A 23614-nucleotide genomic window follows, 5' to 3' on the forward strand; every position below is an offset into this window, starting at 1 on the left:
CAGTCCCTGCTTGCTCTTAAAGAGACACAGACCCTGCTGAGTCATTTCCATCATTACATCTTACACCAGCTAGTTAGTTTCTAAATCATTACCTTGACATAAAGGTGTTGTCTCAGCACGGGATTTGAATTCTCTGAACTGTCAAAAATTCCAAGGTTTAAGCAGTATCACCTTAGAATTTTTAAAGGACCTGGCCCAACTTCTGTTGATTTGTGGTCTTTTATTAGTGCTGAAGAAGCCACCAACAAGTCAGAATAGCAGTAAGAACCACACTCCACATTAGTAACTCTGTGTGTGTAAGAGCTTCCAGTTGAGTAGAACGTGAATCCAAATGTAACCTTCCTTCAGACTGCTGGGTCTGAATTGTGCATATGAACCCTGTTTAAAATAGTACAACTAAACATGTATCATACTTGAATGGAATTATGGATTGTCCGTATTCCCAGTGGCAGAAAAGTAAATCTGAGCCTGCTTCCACATTGTTTTCTTTCTTGAAAACAGGGCATTTCTGCATAATGAACCCTACAGCTTTCTCCGATGTGTGATCGTGGCAGAATGAAATACAGTTCCAAACATTTCATAACAAAAGTTAGGGATGAAAGCAGAGACTCCCCATGTTTAGTCTCTGTTGTAGAACAAATACTTATAATTAAACTGAAACCAAAATCAAAGCATAGTCTGAGGGAAAGAGCCAAAAATGAATACTATAATCTCTTCTCTTTTGTCACCACCCCCTTGCCCTTTGGTGTTTCCTGGGAAGTAATGTTGTCATCTCCTAACACTAGATGCCCTTCTGCAGCCAAAATTTCACTTTGATTCTGGCCAGCCAACTGCCATATGGAAGTATTTAATGACTTCAATATTCATAAGTGCCAAAAATTATGTAGGCCCTTGTTCTTTAAAGCATATTTCACTCTCACACTTTTTAATTTAGCAAAAGCTGCTTCTCTTAGGAGTGTTCCTTCTATTTCTCTTTCTCTCTCTCTCTCTCTCCTCCCCCCCTTCCTTCTCTAGTAGCCACCCTGCGAAGGAGATTTTTTTTGACCAGGACAGTGTTTCTGTTTTTCTGATTACTTCAGGGATTAGAAGGAAACAGAAAGAAATTGGCTGCTCTTTAGAATTTTTTACTACTCTTCTACCATTTGCATTTTAAAATACATTTAATGCTGTTCAGCAAAAATGGCCTTATTCTTTCTAGTTGCTTTTCTATATTTAGAAATTTGATATAAATGCACCAGGTTTTCTATAATGTGATGGCACTTCAAGGCAAATTTTCTGAGGTCTAGAACGACTTTCACTTGCTTTATTTCTTACTTAAATTAGTTAAGAATGCAAATTATTCATGTCTACTCAAAATTAAGTCAAACTGAGTTCAGTGGGCTTTATTCACAGGTAAGGATATATATACATTAACCTTAAAAAGCTCATAAATTCAGAATATACTAATTATAATTTATAGAAATTTATCTTTGGTTCATTTTCTCTTTATCATAGATTACTCTGCAACAAATAGATGAACATGATAACTTGCTTATAACCTGGGCACTATGCATATTGGCAGGTGAGCTTATCTTATTATTTGCTCACAGTGGCCCAGTCATGCAAAATGTTCCTTAATAATTAAATGAAATGTAATGGGAATTTAAGTGATCTGGATGCAGTACTAATAATATCTTTAAACTATGTTTCACATTTGTTAGATGAACCTTTGGAACACTTCTAATCCTCCAGCTACACACTGGCTAAGTTTAGGTGACATACACTAACAAAAACCACGGTTAAACAAAATGGGGACAAGCCAAATTCAAGTTGGAAAACTTGAATTTGAACTTGGAAGCTTTAAATGGTTTGCTACAGCAGTTTAAAATTAATGCTAATTATAGTTAAAATTAATTATACTTCCTATCTGGAGTTTTTTTTTTTTAAAGAAAGCCATAGTAAAATCTCTAGTATTCCACTTTTCAGTCTATAGGAAAAAGTATGGGATGGAGAACAACGAAGCTCAGCTCATTCACATCTACTAAATATTAATATGGTATCAGTTTTAAATAACCATTTTAAGAAATCCACACTAGCAGGACACAGCTGAATACTCATAACAGCATTATTTTCTCACATTGAGGCTTATTGCCCAACAGTGTAGATTAACTTAGTGGGCTAACATGTGAAGAAATTCTGAGATGACCCTTCTCCTATGGTTATTAGGAGGCCAATGGCATCACATGTCAAGTGGACTGCAGACTCCTCCTGCATATCCCAATGGAGAGAGAGACATCTGCTTTGCTACATAGCCAAAAATGATACCCCCTCCCCTGCTTCAGTTGAAAGAGCTTTTATCCCTATGAAAGGGACTCAACTATTCCTGAACTCTGTAGGGGGGAAAAAAATCCCCCCTAGAAACCGGAAGGTGACTTTAATTTTAGGCATCAGGACTAGGAAATAGTTAACAAGCTAAGCTAGAAACATTGTGTAAAATTATTTTTGACTATGTATATGTTTAGCTTAATTTATTGATCCTGCAATTTGTTATCTCTATGCATGCTAAATAATTATGTGTTCTTATGCTTAGAATTAGTTAGACCCTATTTACCACAATACTGCATCTAAATAGGATCAGGGCAGTTGCATCTTGTGGTATCCCACGTCTTTGTATTTTCCTTTATATTTTCCATTAGAGATCCCTTTCAGTTACTATTTGAGATCTGAACAACTTTGTCCTTTTGCTTCCTTTGCCCCTGAATATTTGCTTGTGAATAGTTAATACCCGTAAAGAGGATTTTTACATTTTCTCTTATTTTTTTTTAAATAAAGCCTTTTTTTATTTATCTCTTGTGAGATTAGTCTATTTTCCCACAGAGCAATGGACGGGGAAATAGGCTGATTTCCCTAGCTACACATCTTAAAGCCAGGAAGTGACACTATGGAATTCCTTTTAATTTATCTCATGCCTTTCCTTTTAATTTACCAGAAATTAACATAGATCATAAAAGTTCTAGTTTTCTCACACACCAGAGTTAGCAGTTGAAACACCGGAATAACAGAATAACCAAGTTGGAAGGAATGTTGGAGGTCTTCTAATCCAACCCACTGCTCAGGCAGAAAACCCAATACCATTTCAGATAAATGGCTGTCCATTCTCTTCTTAAAAACCTCCATGATGGAGCACCCACAACTTTTGGAGGCAAGTCATTTCACTGATTAATTATTCTAATTGTCAGAAAATTTCTCCTTAATTCTAGGTTGGTTCTCTCCTTCATTATTTTCCATCCTTTGTTTCTTGTTCTGCCTTCAGGTGCTTTGGAGAATATATTGATCCACTCTTCTTTGTGGCAGCCCCTTAGATATTGGAACGTTGCTATCTTGTCACCCATAGTCCTTCTTTTCATTAAACTAAAGGTAAAGGTAAAGGTTCCCCCGCACATGCGTGCTAGTCGTTTCCGACTCTAGGGGCCGGTGCTCATCTCCGTTTCAAAGCTGAAGAGCCAGCGCTTGTCCAAAGACGTCTCCATGGTCATGTGGCCGGCATGACTAAACGCCAAAGGCGCACGGAACGCTGTTACCTTCCCACCATAGTGGTCCCTATTTTTCTACTTGCATTTTTACGTGCTTTCGAACTGCTAGGTTGGCAGAAGCTGGGACGAGTAACAGGCGCTCACTCTGTTACGCGGCACTCGGGATTTGACCCGCCAAACTGCCGACCATTTGATCGACAAGCTCAGCGTCCTAACCCAATTCCTGCAACCATTCCTCATATGATGTAGCTTCCAGACCCCTAATCACCTTTGTTGCTCTTCTCTGCACTCGTTCAAGAGTCTCAACATCGTTTTTTATATCATGGCTGTTATATTGCACTGCAGAGAGTAAAGTAATGATCTTGATGGACAGAGAGAAGACCTGTTCCCTTGACAATGAGCAAAAGGACATCGCAGAAGCCCAGACAAGGGGTGAGAGGTTTGAAAGAGATCTCTCGAGAAGTTAGAAAGTCTGATGGAACTTTTTTTTTACCAATAGTCCCACAAGCACGCGGCGAAGGCTGAGAAGCGAACGGAGAAACGGAATGCAGCTGAAAGGCAGGTTAGTAAAAAAAAACAAACCTTGGGGAAGGTGAGGGCATCTGGGTGGGGGCAGCCCTGACAACCTTACCCTGCACGATGGCAGGAGGGTGGGGCACGTGCCCTTCCCATGCCAGGCCAGTCCTTGCAGTCCCAGGGTGGCCGTGCTAGGCGGCAGTGGGCAGAGCGTTGAAGTGAGGGCTAGCAGGCTGACCAAAGCAGCTGGTAGAGCACCAGAGGCTCGGGGACAGAGGGTGATGAACTGTGCAAGGAAACAAAGGAAGATTTTTGTGGAAAAAAAGGTCAATCACTCAATTCCAACTTCATGATCTTTCATGAGAAGTTGGAATTCATTGATTGATTGACCTTCCCCCCCCCAAAAAAACACCCTTCCTTTGTTCTTGCAAGCAGCGGCAGCAGACCGCGAAGGAGAAACGGCATGGGGCTGGGAGTCAGGTAAGGAAAGAAAGGCAATTGCTTGGGGGAGTGAGGATTTCTTTCCACACCTGCCCCACTTGTTCTGAGGCTGCTTTCTGCTCAACTGTGTTGTTCTTGCCAGTGGTCTGGCTACCCACTTCAGCACCCTCCCTCCCTGAGCCTCCAGCAATCCACCTGCTGCTTTGGTGGCTCTGTAAGCAGAGCTGCAAAGTTATCTTCTCTGTCAGAGAAGAGAACTTTGCAGCTCTGCCTACAGAGCCACCAAAGCTGTAGCTGAATGGGCAGGTGAGGGGGGGAACCTGCCCCATTTGTTCCATGGCTGCTTTCTGTCAAATTGCATTGCAGTGGCATTGGGCACAATACACAAGGTGGCAAACAGCCACACCACACTGAAACCAGCTGTTTGCCACTTCCTGCACAATGCCGCTGCCATGAGGTCGTGGAAGAAGCTGGGAAGCAGTAAGAAAGTGGTATACCGGTTCCTTACCTCCACCTGGCTTGTTCCAAGGCCTCATGGCAGCAGCATTGGGTGCAACACACAAGGCGACAAATGGCCATGGCTGGCAGCAAGCAGCCACATCGCACTGAAACTGGCCATTTGCTGTTTCGTGTGCAATGCCGCTGCCATGAGACCACAGAACAAGCCAGGTGGTGGTAAGAAACTGGTATACCAGTTCCTTACCTCTGCCCGGTTTGTTCTGCGGCCTCATGGCAGCGGGATTGGGTGCAACATGTGAGGTGACAAATGGCTGCAGCCGGCAGCAAACAGTCACATCACGCCGAAACTGGCCATTTGCTGCCTCACACATCACACCCAATGCTGCTGCCATTAGGCCATGGATCAAGCCTGGTGGAGGTAAGGAACTGGTATCATGTATCTCCCCTCCCCTACTCTGCCTGCTGCTGGAGGGCTGGCCCGGTATTTGTGGGCTGTGCGGCCTCAGAGTGTACTGGTCGAGGGGCCGGCAGGCTGTGGCTGCTGATGGACACTGTTGGCCCCCATGCGCTTGCTGTGTATGGGGGCCGATGGTCTCAGGCAGCAGCTGCCCCATTCCCTGCCTTGTCTTGCCTTGCCCTGCAGCAATGACACCCCTGCCCTGCCTCCTGCCAGGTCTCACCTCATCCCACAGGACAAGCCTCCTGCCCACTGTCCCAACCACCAGAGACCCCCTGGATCTCCCTCAGCCCTGCCCAGCCCCCACAGGCATCCCTCCCCACAAGCAACATCAAAGTGGCCATGCCCACCCCGGCCATGCCCACCCAGTCTGCCATGCCCACCCAGTGCTCACGCCCACACACTGGGCCACACCCAGCACCCGACAATAAATAAGTGGGGTTTGGGTTGCAGTTTGGGCACTCAGTCTCTAAAAGTTTCACCATCACTATCCTAAGGGGCCAGCTTAATAATTCCTATCAGGGAAAAACAGATAATATACAATAGAATCATAACTATGACCTGTATGACTGAGAATCTGCATAGACATACAGTAGAACAGATATCACAACAGGGATCACATTGTCTGTTCAGGCCAGGGTAAAGTTATATCACATATATTTTGATACACCTGACCCAGTGCCAGCAGGTGATAGCTGGCCACTTTTGCATGTTAAATAGAAATAGAGAACGCCACAAGTTCTGAGTAACTCATAACTGACCACAAGATCTAATGTGCAAGAATAATACTAATAGCTAAGAACACTGTCTCTTTCTTAAGGATTCATAGGCTCACAATTTCTCCCATAAGAGAGTGAGATCTACTCATTACAAATCCTGCCTCAGCCAGTTCAATAGGACCTGCTTAGCAAGAGGCTAACTCAGAATAGATCTGGGCAATTTCATCCATCAGGTGCCTAGAATAACTGCATGGCGAGGCATCAAACATTCTTTATCTCTTCTACCTTCCTTAACATGGTCTAAACCTCCTGAAAATAGTCTGCAAGTCAGTATTCTAAGGTAACAAAGAAAGAAAAAATAATTACATTTGGCCATCCTTATGGTTATAGTGTAGGTTCTGATATTGGTTTGTATGCATTTTGGTTGGATTGACTCTTGTCTTTCTCTCACCATATTCTAGGCATCTCTTCAAAGCTTCATCTCCCATGCCTCCTGGGATCAGTGTACTAAGAGCACCATGCACAGAGTCAAATGGACACAGGCTACTCAGGAGCAATCCAATCCAATCCAATCCAAGCCCACCCAGCCCAACCCCCTTATTCCAGGAGATGACTAAGGTGATCAGTCATCCCACCAGGCTCAAGGTTGACTCAGCCTTCCATCCTTCCGAGGTAGGTAAAATGAGGACCCAGATTGTTGGGGGCAATAAGCTGACTTTGTAAAAATGCCACTTGGGGGCCCCCCGAAAGCCCTAATAAGCAGGCATATACATAGAATGAAGGCTATTGCTAACACATTGACTTGTGCTTAGATTGTAAGCCGCCCTGAGTCTTCGGAGAACGGCGGGATATAAATGCGAATAATAATAAAAAAAATGCCAAAAGATCCTCAGGAAACTTCACAAGCATTATTAGAAACCAAGCAGTTTTTTCAGATCAAGATGTATGAACAGCAAGGAAACTGGAGTGAGATGGATTGATGGATTGGCAGGCAGGTAGAAAGATAGGTAGATAAAAACAGCAACAACAATATTGCCTCCTTAAAACAACTGAGTAATCTTGACAGTATCCCACCCTCAAAATAAAGTATGCAGAGAGATGTATAGAAAAACAAAAAATAAAAGCTTCTTTTGCAAGAAAAGAAAACTTTCAGAAAACTGGAGGACAGATTTCAGCACAATATTAGCAATATATCAGAAAAAGACAGCTCACACACAATGTTATGTTCAGTGAATAGTAAAAGAATCGGCCCTCAGTTGTCATGATATGTTGGCACATTTTCTTAAACAATGTTATTATTAGCACTTCTTTAGCCTGAGAAGTTAGGAAGATGTCCTAGATTTAGAGAGTGTTTTGCTTCTAATGCCAATATCCTTAAGCTGCAATCATCACCAGAGCTCACTCATTTACTTTGGAAAACTCCTGTTAAAGGCAGAATGATAGCTCCAAAGAAAGAGTAAAGGCAAGAGTTCCTATAACAGTTCATTCCTTGCAGGTTACTTTCACTTTAAAAGGGCTGATTTTGCTGCAGGGTCAGCTACCACCACTTACTTCAATTTTCAGTAATTACAGCTTGTTCAGTGAGGTGCTCCTAATTGCACACATGGCAAAAAGAACAATTCCGTTTTTGCAACATCATTCACAACTACATCTCATCTACCCATTTTTGCAAGAAAGAAACTGATTGGAAACTGAATGGAAATAGTATTTTAACTGCCCCTTATAAGATTGACACAGATTTCTGTCCACAAAAATCCAGTCTTTGTCCTTTATTTTGTGTAAGCACTAATAAACAAAAATCAAACCAATTGATTTATTCCAAGTAGACATGAGAAGAAATCCAGACTAATGGTTTGTTGACTCCAATTTCAATATTATTATAGTATTATTAAGCTAAAAAAATGTGAAGCTTCTATTCCATCAGGGTCCTTGTCTTTGGGGGCTTAAATTTATTTATTTATTTTTTATTTTAATTCCATTTATATCCCGCCCTTCTCCGAAGACTCAGGGCGGCTTACAAGCTTAGCAGTAGCCTTCATTCTATGTATATGCCTGCTTATTAGGGCTTTCACACACACACCCAAGCGGCATTATTACAAAGTCAGCTTAATTGCCCCCAACAACCTGGGTCCTCATTTTACCTACCTCGGAAGGATGGAAGGCTGAGTCAACCTTGAGCCTGGTGGGATGCGAACCTGCGCTAATTGCAGGCAGCTGGTGTTACTTAAGGAGGCATTAGCCCACTGCTAATGAATTCAAAAATATTAGTTTAACAATGAGGCAAAATTTCTCAGAAGAGATGTACTTCCAAATTATCAATTAATTTAATCTCACTCTCCCCACCATCAAACTTTCTGACCCCCAAAAGAAATTTTTGGAAAAAATATGGAAAAAAGTACGAAATTTTTTCCCCTGATTCCTCAAAGAACATATGGAAGGCTACCCTTGAACAACATTGTACTGAATATAATTGGAAGCTTTGAGGTGTTTCTTTATTAAAAGACCTTTAGGAAATTTGACTGTTGTGAATAAGATGTTAGACTAGGAGTGGGATAACTCCTGTTTAATGCACTCTAACTAGCTGACTTTACAGTATACTAGCTGCTATCTTGCAGGTATAACCAGATAATACCCTATCTTACAGGGTATTATCTGGTTTATTGTTTGGAAAAAGGCTCAGTATGTATATTCCTAAAAAAAATGGTTGTAAATTTAACAACTAAATGGAAGTCATTCTTATAACTCTGGGAGACAGTGTCCCAGGGCACTTGGGGTTTCTTGGCTTTCCCTTTCAAATCCCAAGAGCAGAAGACCTCTAATGGCTTTAAGTAGAAGGAAGAGTTATAAATTCTGTCTTTTTTTATATGAACAAAATCTGGAGAAACTATTAATATAGTAGTAATCAGTATATTTTCTGGTCTTAGTCACAATTAGAGGGAAAGAATCATCTTTGTGTTAAGGGTGTCAAGAACATAATGTCGACCATTCCTCTATTACTAGCAAGACTCCTGGCCTCTATCAAATGCTCCGCTAAAGAAGAGTTTTCTCCTTCATATATAAGTAAGACAGTCTTGCTTGTTCATCCCATAATTGTTCAATAACCAGAAAAATAATAAAATAAATAAAATATGTTCTGTATCCAGGACTATTCAGTAGTAATCATTTCAGAGATCAAGATTGTAAACATATAAGGAATCAGCTTGTATCTGTGCAAGAGCAGAAATGGAAAATCAAGTTAAATTTGAAAAAAAGACTGGCAAGTAAGGGGCAATTTTCTCAATCACAGAAGACAGTTATGTGCTTAAATCCACATTAAACTCAGTGGGAATAAGTGCCTGTTAACTGGATTTTTTTAAAAAAAAAATCTGCCCCTTCTCTTCCTAAAACACTCCTTTTAAATTAATTTGTTGATTCCCGTTTAAGGTCTTATCATTATTTTTTCTGGATAAAATTGTCTTTTCTTCTGGAAGATGCATCTTGTTTTAAATTGCTGCCAGCTCTAATCAAAGCCACCTACGCAACACTACTCTTTCCCCCCCCCCTCCTTTGCCATTTTCCCCAGAACTTAGATTTTCTTTTAGAATTACTGAAAATTGCATACTGGCATTTTCAGAAAATAGGATGAACTGATTTAAAACAAACAAACCCAGAATCTATGCATTAATATTTCTGTATGCCAATAACTTTTTCAGGAACATCTAAATGATCTTTTGAGTGAAGTCCCATAAAGGGTCTGCATATTATTTTATCTGCTTGGAAATTCACATACAAATATATGTGTACTGTTTTTTTATCTGTAATATAATTGTGTATACCTTTCAATTTACTAGGGATGCGGTGGCTCAGTGGGTTAGGACGCTGAGCTTTGTCGACCAGATGGTCGGCAGTTTGGCTGGTCGAATCCCGAGTGCCACGTAACAGAGTGAGCGCCTGTTACTCATCCCAGCTTCTGCCAACCTAGCAGTTCGAAAGCACGTAAAAATGCAAGTAGAAAAATAGGGACCACTATGGTGGGAAGGTAACAGCGTTCCGTGCGACTTTGGCGTCTAGTCATGCCGGCCACATGACCACGGAGACATCTTCGGACAAACACTGGCTCTTCAGCTTTGAAACGGAGATGAGCACCTGCCCCTAGAATCGGAAACGACTAGCACATATGTGCGGGGGAACCTTTACCTTTACCTTTCAATTTACTACATTTGTGAAAAACATTTCCAACAATATATGTAATCTGGTAGATACTTTATTTGGGCTTTCAAATAATTTTGATGAAGTACCTGATCAAAGGAAACTGAGCAAACCTAGTGTTAAAGAAATAAGAATAAAGATCCTCATATAACAAATAAGCAGAAAATAAGAATACATGGTTAATTCTTACAATGGAACAAGGCAAACAATAGAGTCTTATGGAGAACTACTGTATATTACAATTTGAGGATGAGCTGAGCAGTGAAATATTGAAAATGTCTTTTGACATAAAATCACTTCAGATAATTAAAATCAAAAAGAAACAATGAAATCAAAAGAGTTGCATGATATATGGTGGAAGAATGGTATTTAAAATTGCAAATGCAATTCAATATACTGTAAGCACATATGAATTGATGCATTCTGAAATTGTCAGTTAATTGTGTTTCTGGTCTACCTTTTCTGTAAATATTTGGGCAACATATAGATATTCAGCTTTTGAACATCTGTATTTCAAGTATTCTTTATGACAACAAAGTATCCAGATAGGTTTTACCAAGCAATTTGATATCACAATTAAATAGCAGTAGGGAGAGTTTAATCCTAGGATACAATTTGTATCAATGACCAAACAGATGTCAAGCCTGCTAATAGTAATGATACAAGGGAAAATTCTGTACCCATTTGATCCATATATTATGGCAGCTCAGGGTCCAATAGATCCTATATCAGCAGAACAGACACACAATGTCAGAGAAGCAAAGATTTCTGTATTCAGGGCACCCCATTTATTAAGAAGAGCTCATATGTTTCAGCTAGGTAATTTGGCTCAATTTGGATTCATCCAGATATTTTAAGTTCAGCTCTCTGTCAGAAAGGTCAGTGGTAAAGGATTTTGAAAACTTTAAATTAATTAATTAATTCAATTAAGGCATTAGCTGATTCCAAACTGACACACTTACAGTATAATGATCCATTAAAATCACAATATAAAACAAGATGGGATCCATTCACTCTATGCAAAATATCACAAAAGCACATCCAACAAAGAACTCTGTCTAATTCTATCCATTAGTAGGAGAACAATCAGATCTTCAAAGCCTTATGGAAGACAAATAGGATGGGAACCACACATATTTCAGGGAGATTTTGTTTCAGAAGGCAGGCATCATGAAAGAGAAAGCATGCTTCCTTCCTGAATCCCAAAAGAAAGCAATGTTTAATTAAATGTGCCAGAGTACACCAGCTCTGTCATCATGGCCATCTGGGCAGAAATCACGGGAGATATTGTAGATCAGACATGTCAAACTCATGACATCACGTGACATCATGCATTTCCCCTGATGATGTGGACAGGATCATGGGGAGGCTGAGCACAAACACCTGTTTGTTGGATCCGTGCCCCTCCTGGCTAGTTTATGCGGCCCGGGAGGAGACACAAGGCTGGTTCCAGGCAGTAATAACTGCTTCTTTGAAGGAGGGTGTCTTCCCTGCTACCTTGAAGGAGGCGGTGGTGAGACCCCTCCTCAAGAAGCCTGCCCTGGACCCGGCTGTTTTAAATAACTATCGTCCAGTCTCCAACCTTCGCTTTTTGGCGAAGGTTGTTGAGAGTGTGGTGGCGCATCAGCTTCCTCTGTTCCTGGAGGAAACTGATTATCTGGACCCGTACCAATCGGGTTTCAGGCCCGGATACAGCACGGAGACGGCATTGGTCGCGCTGGTGAATGATCTCTGGAGGGCTCAGGACAGGGGTTGTTCCTCTGTCCTGGTCCTATTAGATCTCTCAGCGGCTTTTGATACCATCGACCATGGTATCCTACTGCGGCGTCTCAGGGGGTTGGGAGTGGGAGGCACTGTTTTACGGTGGTTCTCCTCCTATCTCCTGGGCCGTTCGCAGTCGGTGTTGACGGGAGGGCAGAGATCCGCCCCGAGGCCTCTCATTTGTGGAGTCCCTCAGGGGTCGGTTCTCTCACCCCTCCTGTTCAACATCTATATGAAGCCGCTGGGTGAGATCATTCGTGGTTTCGGGGTGGGGTATCATCAGTACGCTGATGATACCCAACTTTTGCTTTCCACCCCGAACCAACCCAGCGATGCCCTCGCCGTGATGTCCCGTTGCCTGGAGGCGGTCCAGGTCTGGATGGGGAGAAACAGGCTTCGTCTCAATCCCGCCAAGACTGAGTGGCTGTGCATATCGGCATCTCGGGTCAACCAGACTATTCCATCTCTAACGATGGGGGGTGAGGTGTTACCCCCCGTTGATAGGGCTCGCAACTTGGGCGTCCTCCTGGATTCACGACTCAATTTTGAAGACCATATAGGAGCCGTGACCAGGGGCGCTTTTGCCCAGGTTCGCCTGGTGCGCCAGTTGCGACCCTATCTGGACCGAGATGCCCTACGCACAGTCACTCATGCACTCGTGACCTCCCGTTTAGACTACTGCAACGCTCTCTACATGGGGCTGCCCTTGAGGACCACTCAGAGGCTTCAGCTGGTGCAGAATGTGGCCGCGTGAGTTATGATGGGGGTTTCCCGATACTCCCATGTAACACCTCTACTCCGCGAGCTGCATTGGCTCCCGGTTGCCCTCCGGTTGAGATTCAAGGTGCTGGTGATGACCTATAAAGCCCTAAATGGCTTGGGTCCGGGATATCTGAGGGAACACCTGCTGCCGGCATCAAGTTCCCTTCATCCAGTGCGCTCCCACAGGGAGGGTCTTCTCAGGGTGCCACCGGTAAGAGATTGCCGGCGGACGACACCCAGGGATAGGGCCTTCTCAGTGGGTGTGCCTGCCCTTTGGAACCAGCTGCCAGTGGAGCTGAGGACTGCCCCCGACCTCCGTTCATTCCGCCGGGACCTGAAGACCTGGCTCTTCGAGCTCTCTGGCCCAGGCTGAGAATTAATCTTAATTTTAACTGGGGTTTTATTTATGCAGGGATGAATATAATTTTTTTATTTGTTTTTAACTTTTGTATCTTTGTTTTTTAATCACCCTGTAAACCGCCCTGAGTCCTTCGGGAAAGGGCGGTATATAAATGTAATAAAATAAATAAAATAAATAAATAAACGTATCAGAATGATTTTGCCATTGCCAGCAATGGGGTGGGCACAGCTTCCGCATGATGCATCTGGCCCGCAGGCTGGCAGTTTGACAACCCCTTTGGTGGAGATGGTCCCTCAAATAACTTGGTCATGTGCCAAATAGGATTTTATAGGTGAATCACACTTGGAAGCATACTGGCAATCAGTGCAGCTCATAAAGGAGAGATGCCACACAGACATACCAAAGCATGCCCTTATGTATTCTGGCAAGTTAAAGTTTCTGAATAATTTTCCAGACAGCCTCCTGTAAAGTGCATTGCAGTTGTTGAGGCTTGAGGTGATGAGGACATAAGTGAATATCTGAAGGGCTTCCAGGAATGGGCACATCAGATGGAATTGTGTAAAGCCCCATTGACAACAATTGCCACCTGCTCTTCAAGGCCACCAGGTTATCAGACAATGATAAAAGATTGTGTATAAGTCCTTTCTTGTAATATTATGTTATTCATAAATTTTAAACTGGTAGTTCTTTGGTGTATGCAGATATATGTAAGCATTTAAATACAACACCTGAAAAACATCATATGAAATTCTTCTCATTCTCATTCTCCCTCTCATCCATCTGTTTCTTGAGCTACTTATACTACTACTTGCATTTGACTTAGTGTTTTGAATTTAGGATTGTCTTGTCAAAACAAATGCCTTGTTGAAGCTAGGCAAAACTAAATGCATTAAGCTTTTACAAACAAATCTGAGGGAATTATAATATCAGTTTCACAGATGAGTAGAACTAGGAGACATTCATTAGACTTAGTTAAAAATGACTCAGCCCAAATCCCATGTCCATATACTAGCAGTTAGATCAAGTTAGATCATCCTGCCAAGAGAACAGAGAAGAGAATGGAAAACGGTGTGTAGGCTGACTGCCAAAGTTTCTGTGTCAATTTCTATAAATGATCCTTTTTGTTTGCAAAGTTGAGCAAGTGCTGTCCCTTCTGGTGCTTTGTCTGTGCTACTGTGCTTTATTAATGATCAAATGAGTGAAGAGAGCAGTATGCAAAATAAAGCAACCTTATACGTGATTCAAACAGACAAGACAACCAAAAGAATAATACAAGAAATTGAAATTCTTTGCTTTCCTGCATCTTTTCAGCATCTATTTTGTGATTATGCTTAGCCTCAAGAGTTCTCTGGCACTTTGTAGTTCCCCCCCCCCCCTCTGCATGTCAAAAATGTCCCAGTGTAGAGATTCTCTTCTTTGGTATATTCTTATGGTCAGCTGACATTGTGAGTATATTATTATCAGCTTATAGGAAGCAGGAAGGAAAGGCAATAAAATTAAAAGGTATGAAAAGCTTTTTCTTTTTTGTACAAAGCATTATCTTTTACAAGAAAGGCCAACTGCCAGCAAAAGCATTTCCTATACTAGCAGACCAGCTTGCAAACTAGCAATAATCTCATTTCCATCTTTCATGCTACAGTTCTTTTGAATGTGAGGTGATTGAAAAGCATTAATTTCTCTTCACACTGCAGGGTCTAAACCTTATGAAGCCAGAACTCAGCAGTCACCCATTCCTTGTTCATACAGATTCTTTATATGTGAATCAGATGACCAAATCTAAGTTTTGCTTTGTAGAAAAACATAACAGTAAGTGACTTTTGAGAGATCAATATGTTCTCACTAGTGATCATAGGGAAAATTAAAGGCATGCTTTTTGTGAAGCAAAAAAAAGAGAAGAATATTTCCAAAACAGTGTCTTTTCCTTTTAATTCTAGCTGGAAAGAGAAAAACAGTATTTTCTATTTATGTGAGAAAACTAGGCAGAAAGCCCTACTTGGCTTGGTTGCCAATACATTTCTATGCATAGACCAAACTGAAGATAATATATATAATTTAGATAGCAAAGCATGCATGTTTGCATCCGTGCTTATGGTATACATTGTGTATTTTGCTGGCTTGCAAAGTTTGCATTTATGCTTTTTTTAAGAGGTTCCTTCAATGCATGAACATGATCCCAAGCTCACTAGGCACATTTTACTCTTTTTGTTTCTACTTTACAAATTGTATTGTGTCCCTTAGTTAGCAGATTGTTTCTTCAGTCTAGACCCATCTCAATTTTCATATCAGCATTGTTACATAAGGGATCAATCTTTTCAATAACTTAGAAATTTTGATTTTAGTTGATTTCATGTATTTTTCTGATCAAATAATGCTGATGTCCAGTGACACCTGGACAATACAGATCAACAGAGGAACCTGACACAATTGACCCTTTTTGAACTGGAAAACACATCCATATTCTGAAACCAACAGATGCAGAGGCAATCCTAGACTGTAAGTATGACCCGGGGCCATATCTATGTGTTTGGAACTAATAAAAAACACTATCTATAATAATGCTATTACATGTAACTTACTTGCATGGGGAAACTTCCAAGAAGAACCAACATAGTGATAGTCATATTTGACTATAAAATAAGGAGAGTGGTATAAAAAGAGATTGAAAGGAAGCCAAGAGTGCCTGGAAATTATTAAGACCAGCAATAATTAGAACTCAAATGGAATGTTTTCCACAATGAAAGAGTCAATGGAGTCCAAGAAGAGGCTACCATATACAATGGTGTATCTATTAAGTTGTAACAGTTTAGATAGCTTCCTTCATGAGGAAGGAGCACCAATTTATTTATGTACTACACAAAATATAGTCTAGATTGGGTCAGCATTTACTTCCTTAGGAAAGGAATTAGAATAATTAAACAAACTGAGGTAACAAGAGCACCATACACACAATAGTCAGGAATCTCTAGCAAAATCATATCCCACTTTACTTCTCTGTACATAGAATGTCATGCTTTCAGCGAGTCAAAGAGTCAAAACTGCACATGCTCTGAACGTTTATTTTTTGAAAAATTCAGATTGGCAAATAATTGTTGCCACCTTTATTTTGTTTCAGCATAACTGAGATGTGAAAAACATTGTGAACAGAATGTGGTGGAGGGAATGTAGCAGAAAAAGACAGTATTAGCTGCATATCTCACCATGACTGTAGAAAAGAGCTTTTTAAAACATCACTATTTCACAGCCTCAAACAGGCGGGAAGGTTTTATAGATAAAAGAGACCCTTCCCTAGAGGTGATTGGCCTCTATATGTGGAAAAACAAAGAGCCAGTTTGGTCTAGTGCAGGGGTAGGCAACCTCGGCTCTTTTATGACTCATGGACTTCAACTCCCAGAATTCCTGAGTCAGCATAGCTGACTCAGGAATTCTGGGAGTTGAGGTCCATGAGTCATAAAAGAGCCGAGGTTGCCTACCCCTGGTCTAGTGGTTCAGGCATCAGGTTAAAACCAGGAGCGTGTGAGTTGTACAACTCCCAAAGTTATGGGTACTCCATTGCTGCATGTTTTTAAAGAAAAGACTGGACAACCATTTTTCTGGGAAGGAATAAGGACTACTGCCTTGGAGTTGGTTGGACTAGAAGACCTCTGAGGTTCCTTCCAGATCTATGATTCTATTTCTATTTCTGTTTTAGAGGCACATATTTCTTTTATATACAGAGCAATATTTTTTCCACTTTCCTTTGCACATGACAAAATGCAAAGACACATGTGTTTCATTCACATATATTGAAAACAAATGAAAACATTCTTTCTTCCTTTTTCTTACAAATATGCACACCCATAGGATATGGGCTTTGATTTGATTGCCCCTGGCAAGTGCTGTTCATTTAGTCTAGCAATGTAATTTGCTTTTTTCTTTGGCAATGCAACTCCAAATCTAAAAGAGAACTTAAGTGTTTCTTTGAGTCTTTCCTTTTCTTCTCAGTGTGCCCGATATTAGTATATTATCCCCCATCCCCTTTTTTGTCCATGAAGATAGTTCCTAAGCAGAAGCTTAAAAAATAATTTACTTTCAACCTTATTTTAATGTCTCATAAGTATGGACCCATCGGATGATGTTAATTTCCATTTCAGTTTCTAGATGTGGCCCTCTCTTTGCATAGAATTGGAACAATTGTTCCTCTTAAGAAAGATCCTGACTAATCATATTGATAAGTCAGCCAAACTTTGTATCACTATTTCTGAGTACTAAAAGAAAGTAGAAGTTTTTGAAGAAAACCTGTGTATTTTATGTTTCACATATACAGTTTCTGGATGACTCCCCTTCTTCCTTTAATATGAATTTGCTTGTATGTGAAAGAACTCCACAAATAATTATACTTATACACAGGAATGATTTTAATGAAAACTTTCAGACAACTATAATTCAACTATTGTATAACTAGGCCAAAAACACTATTTTAACCAGCAAAAAAGTACAATCAATTTTCAATATATTGTTTATTACTTTCTCTTGCCTTTCTTTGTTTTTGATACATATTATCCCCTTTACCATATGCCCATGAGAAATATCATGTGTTCTTGTGCCATAACATTATAGGAAGGCCTTGAATAAGCAGTGAAACTATATTCCAAAGATGATTAGTCCTGGATGCAGCCTGATTGCCTAATTAAGCTCATTCACATATTTGAATTGGGTATTTATTATTGTTCTCAAAGGGAGGATTAGTATTTATAGACATCACAAAACAAGTGCAATCTAAAGATGGAACACTGCCCTAATGGTTTGGGAGCAAATTATTAGACAACAATGCCAACCTCTTCCCTAGCACCTTCTAACTTACTCTTGTATTGAACTTCATGATCATGTACTTCATGTACTTTAATATCTCTATGGCTGACTTGTATTACTATTTGTTTAATATATGGAACGTAGTTATTAGGGCATGATGTTAATTGAAACTATTGATATATAATTGTCTAAGTACTTTCCAAATGGGGTTATTGAGTAGCTATTTCCAAAGTAAATATGCAGCCATTTCTCAGATATGGTGTTCTGTTATAGGGAAGAATACTGATATGGGGAATCTATTACACTTTTTACATCTATGAACTGTATCTCCCGGTTGCCTCCATCAATATGACTACTGGTGAACAATGATTGGAATAGTTTAAATCCAAATTTTGCACCCTCACACAACACTGATACCATGACAGCCTAATGCAGTATAATACAACTTCTTTATAAAATCCATGGAGCATAAGGCTGCTTTTAACTACCACTAGTAAATTATTTCCAGAATCCAAACCAAATTATTTTTTTCTGCCAAACTTAAAATGGCCCTTTTCTACCAGTTCTTATTCAATTTGATGAAAGAGAATTTGCTTCATAGTGTGTTTCAAAGAGCAAAATCTCAATGATTTCTCCAATGTGAATGGTGGAGTTTTGTTTAATTATAAGTGGGGTCTTTTACTGTCCAACTGTATCTCCCATGGCTTATAACTTTTCTCGCTTTAAGATTATAGAGCCAGTTTTGTGCAGTTAAGTGTAGTGGTTAAGGCATCTGGTTAGAAACCAGGAGATTGTGAGTCAGCTGGGTATGCATGAGCCAGTCATTTTCTCTTAGTCTTTGGCAGGAGAAAATGGCAAATCATTTTTGAAAAAAATTGCCAAGAAAACTGCAGGGATTAGTCTAGGCAGTTGCCAGGAGTCCAAACAGACTTGAAAGTTACCATATATATGTGCTCACACACACACACACAGAGAGAGAGAGAGAGAGAGAGAGAGAAAGAGAGAGAGAGAGAGAGAGAGAGAGAGAGAGAGAGAGAGAGAGAGAGAGAGAGAGAGAGAGAGAGAGAGAGAGAGAGAGAGAGAGAGAGAGAGAGCCCACAACCCTTTAATCTAAAGGACAAACTTCATGAGGAAATTCCTTCTCTTGGGTTACTGTCACTTCTAAGGATCAGTCTAAGGATCAGTCCATGACTGGGAAATTGCTGAAAAAATGTTCCTTTGGAGAAATTTTGAGAAATCAGTTTCTCTCTCTACATCTTTGGTGGAAACTTTCAAAGGGCTATTTGTATTCCATGGTGTAGAAAAGAGTACCAGTAGTGTCTTGTGGAGCTAAAATTCTCCCAGTAGCTAACTTTTTGGGAGTGAAAAGGGCTGCCTGTCAATGGGTTTGAACTCAGCACAGCTGAAATTCTCCCACTAGGCAACTCTTTTCAGTCATCCCACAGAGACAAGACTGAGTTCTCTTATCAGGGAACAGTAGCTTCCAACAATTCCTGCCTGCTTCTCCATTATCTTTCTGGGGAAGTTGGCAGAGAAGCTGAGTGTGAGGCATTTGGCATCTAGTCGGAAGTGGCAGCAGGTTGCCAGGCACCCAGATCTCAATCATATGATTGCGGGTGGGAAGGGTGCAACATTTTGCAGCCATCTTATAGGTCATAAAGCATGCTTTCCAAGTTTGTTAATTTGAACTGCTGTTAAGCAAAAAGTTGTTAGTCGAAGACTACTAGTATTTCTGTTTGTCCCACTACAGGGAAGGACTACTGAGAGACTCATATTATCCATTATATCTCCTAAGTGTTGAATTATCATGATAATGTTCACATTGTGGTGTATCCCCCCTTTTGAGATTAGGTTGGTGACATTGCTCCTGACTTTCTGAAGATCCCTCAGGACCTAGCAATTATTATTTGAACAGTATTATTTTTTTAATTTTGTTGTATGCTGTTTTGAGATGGGTGGCTATATAAATTTGATAAATAAACAAAATAAATAAATAAATAAATAGGTAAATAATAGATAGAATAGAATAGAATAGAATAGAATAGAATAGAATAGAATAGAATAGAATAGAATAGAATAGAATAGAATAGAATAGAATAGAATAGAATAGAATACCTGAACTGATATAGCATCACTAGTAGTGGTATTGTCATACTGTAGTCATTATCTTTCATTTCAAGGTGGCATAATTTCCAGAGCAATTCAAAAATCTGTCAGTGAAACAATTCCTGTACAAAAGATGGAGGCTAATTCCATTAGTTGCTCGGTGTGGCTCTAATTCAAAATGGCATGTTACATTACACTGAATGTAACTCTATGATTCTGTTCAAGGTTCATAGGTTGTTTGAAGCCCGTGGAGGTTTGTATTTTTCAAATCAGCATTAAATCTCCTTTCACCTTTTGTATTTGAATGGTCTTGACAAAACTAGTTGTCCCCCTGCCCCCTCCCCAAATGTTAATGCTTCAGGTCAAAGCAGCAGAGTGAGTAAACTGAATACAGGGAAGCAGTAAGAGAAAGACATGTTAGTATAAAGGAATGCAAGTGGTGATGTGGGGAGACCTAAAACAATATAAAAAATGAAGTGTTTGGTTTCAATTCAATGAAACTTAATGAAGGGTTTTGATATGATAATCCCACTTTAATGATTACAGAGGGCTGCGTGGAGAGGGGGGTCATAGGGAAAGGGGGGCACAATACTCAATGCATCCTTGTTCTGCACCAGGAAAGTGTCAGATAGGCTGTTTTGCTGAAGATAAATTTTTCATGCTCCAAATATTCAGAGTGAAAATAAACTACACTGATAGCAAGATGTGTAGTGATTTGCACATTATCTAAACTGTGGAGTTATTCCTGACAGTCCCTATTCTAGTCCTTGATTTCGCAGGCCAGCTACTCTCTGCAGCTGGAGCAAATTATATCAACAGAAGTGCTGATGTGACCACAAGTTGACAAAAGGACATGATTTCTGGTAGCAGAAAAGCAACTATATTTTATGAAATTGTATCTAATAATGTTATTTAACTCGTGGATCCTGCATCTGACGTCTACTTTTTATCCAGTCCTTTCAGCAGCCCTTTGTTAACAGTCACTCTGAAGAGGAAATAAAATGTAGGCATTGAAATAAAAATTGCTCTACTCTTTTTAATAGCTCAGCTGCAGGCTCTATTGTTTTACTTAATGGATTGTATAACTGAAGTCTTTCCTCTTGACTATACTCATTTGGCTTCCTAGTTGCTCAACTAAACTACAGTATCGTGGTTCCAAAGAAAGGAAGAGCTGGGTGGGAGAGAAAGTGAAAGTGAAATGCTTCTTCCCTTTTTAGAACATCACTACTTCTGACACCTGAGAGCATTGAGGAAAACAAAAGATCTATTACATGGCCTTAACTGCCTCCTGACCTAGCTGAATTTCCTAAATAATCTTTATTTTTAGATGTTAAAGCTGCAATCTGCTACAATCTAATCAAATAAAATGTTTGGTAGAATTCTTTTAATTGAAATGTTTATATTTAATATTTCCGTCTGACAGTAAACAGTATCAATTTTATTTTTAAGCAACTAGTTGAACGTTTTAGGAATTCTTTTAAAAAATTCTGCATTGAAGATGAACACAACATAAATTTCAGAATCCTAGAATTCTGAAATTAGATCATTAAGAAATTCTCACTCCACTAGTTATAATAACTACTATAAATAAAGTAAAATAAACTACAGCACAATCCTGGTGACAAGTCACGTATGGAATAAGAAATTCTATTTAAAATCAGGTAAAATTAAACTGAATAGATTTGAAGAATAGGGCAGTCTTTTTCTCACTTGTAGAATGAGACAAATTTGGGCAGAATCCAAAGAAGCAACTTTCCAACTGGGATTTTTTTGGGGGTGGGGGTTGATCTAGAGTTAGAAGAGAAGCTGAATATAACACATTAAATATCTATGCTGTTCTTCCAGTACATAGCATAATACTGATCAAATGGGAAATATCAAATGGCATTCCCCACCTCATATTCTCTCTCTGTGTTTTCAATGCCAGCTTGTTGTTCGTCATTTTTGGACCCTGATTATTTTCAACAGGCTGAAGAAGGGGGATGAAGGGAAGATCAGAAAGATATGTTTAATAGATGTCTTGGTTGGACTGGCAGAATAAAAGATAATATATATTACTTGGTCCTGAATCTCCTGAACTTAACTAGAATTTTAGAATCACCTGACAGTATGGTTCTGCTAATTATCTTTCCATGTTCTTAATCTTAAGTAATCTATGAAAATAACAGTTAAGGAAATTTTAATGGTGCAGGTGACAAAATATGGCATAATGACTAAATGACTAAATTTATCTTTTCAGTTTTGAAAAACAAAAAAGAAAACTTAGATTGGAGGCAGATTGTGCCATCTTATTTTGCTGAAAATCTATGCATTTTAAGAAATGAAGTAATATCATAGAGCTAGAGAGTCAGGTGCTGGCCACACTTTTCAAATATTCCTTAACACCTAGCATGCATTCTTACAGACACTAAAGTTTAGGTTGAAAATTTAATCAAATCCTCCTTATTCAGTATAATATGAATTTGTTGACAGCACTGGCTATCAGAAAACATTTGCCCTCTTTCAGTTTGTTATTCTTAATTGTGTCTCATGCCTCCTTGTTCTAAAATGTGGACAAAAAGCTTCATTTTCTCTGCCTTTCCCAAAGCAGTTGGGCTTCTTCCAAGCATGTGCAGAGCAATGGAAAAACAAAATGCCTTGTTAAATCCTCAAGCACTAAGAAGGCTCTCAGCTGTGGACAATACGCCATGTACATTGCAGCTGAAACAAATCACAGAGTATAACCTGTTAAGGATGTAATTGAGATACATGCAATCATTAACCTTGGAACAGACTGGGAATCAGTTAATGAATCAAATCAATACCCTCTCCACTGATCCATAATAATTTGAAAGAAATGAAAAATTTAACAGTTGCAGTATGTGAAGTTATCATGGACTGCAATTAGCCAGCCTCTGGGAGATTATGTTACCTAGTTACCAGAGGATATGTGTAATTTCCTTAGATCTTCCAAGCGAGATTTTTATAAGAACAGGTGCCAGACAAGGAACTAGGTCACAAAGATACCTTAGGTGCTGTCTGCCATTAGGTCAGATTTCTTTTCCTTCCAGCGCCCCTTCTACCTCCTAATGCTTTGCCCCTAAAGCCAATGGAGTTGTTTTACAAAGACATTTCCAGGGTTTCATGACCTCAATCTGCCCATCAAAAGCAAATTTTAAATGCATTTGTTATACACACCACTTCAAACTCAGATTTTAATTAATGTGTTATCAAAAGAGAAAGATGTCTGTCGGATGTATACATATATTTCAAATGCACTAGTGATTACAAACAATTAAACAAAGAAAATGAACCATGCAAAGCCTACTTAGGCAGATGCATAATGATCTTGAAGGCTACAGCTATTTTACATTTTTGGTCATGTAATTTACATAAATTTACATTAATACAATGGATACATGCTTTGCTAGAGCTAGATGAAATACTTACACATTTTCCCATGTTGTTTAGCTTGCCCTGCCTTTGATTCAATTTGTTCACTTTTTTTTATATCCCAGGCAAAAAATGTTTTCTATTTGTCTCTGAATTTTGTTTCATTTTACAA

Source organism: Vipera berus (assembly GCF_964194415.1).
Source record: "Vipera berus genome assembly, chromosome: 2".
Classification (NCBI taxonomy): Eukaryota; Metazoa; Chordata; class Lepidosauria; order Squamata; family Viperidae; genus Vipera; species Vipera berus.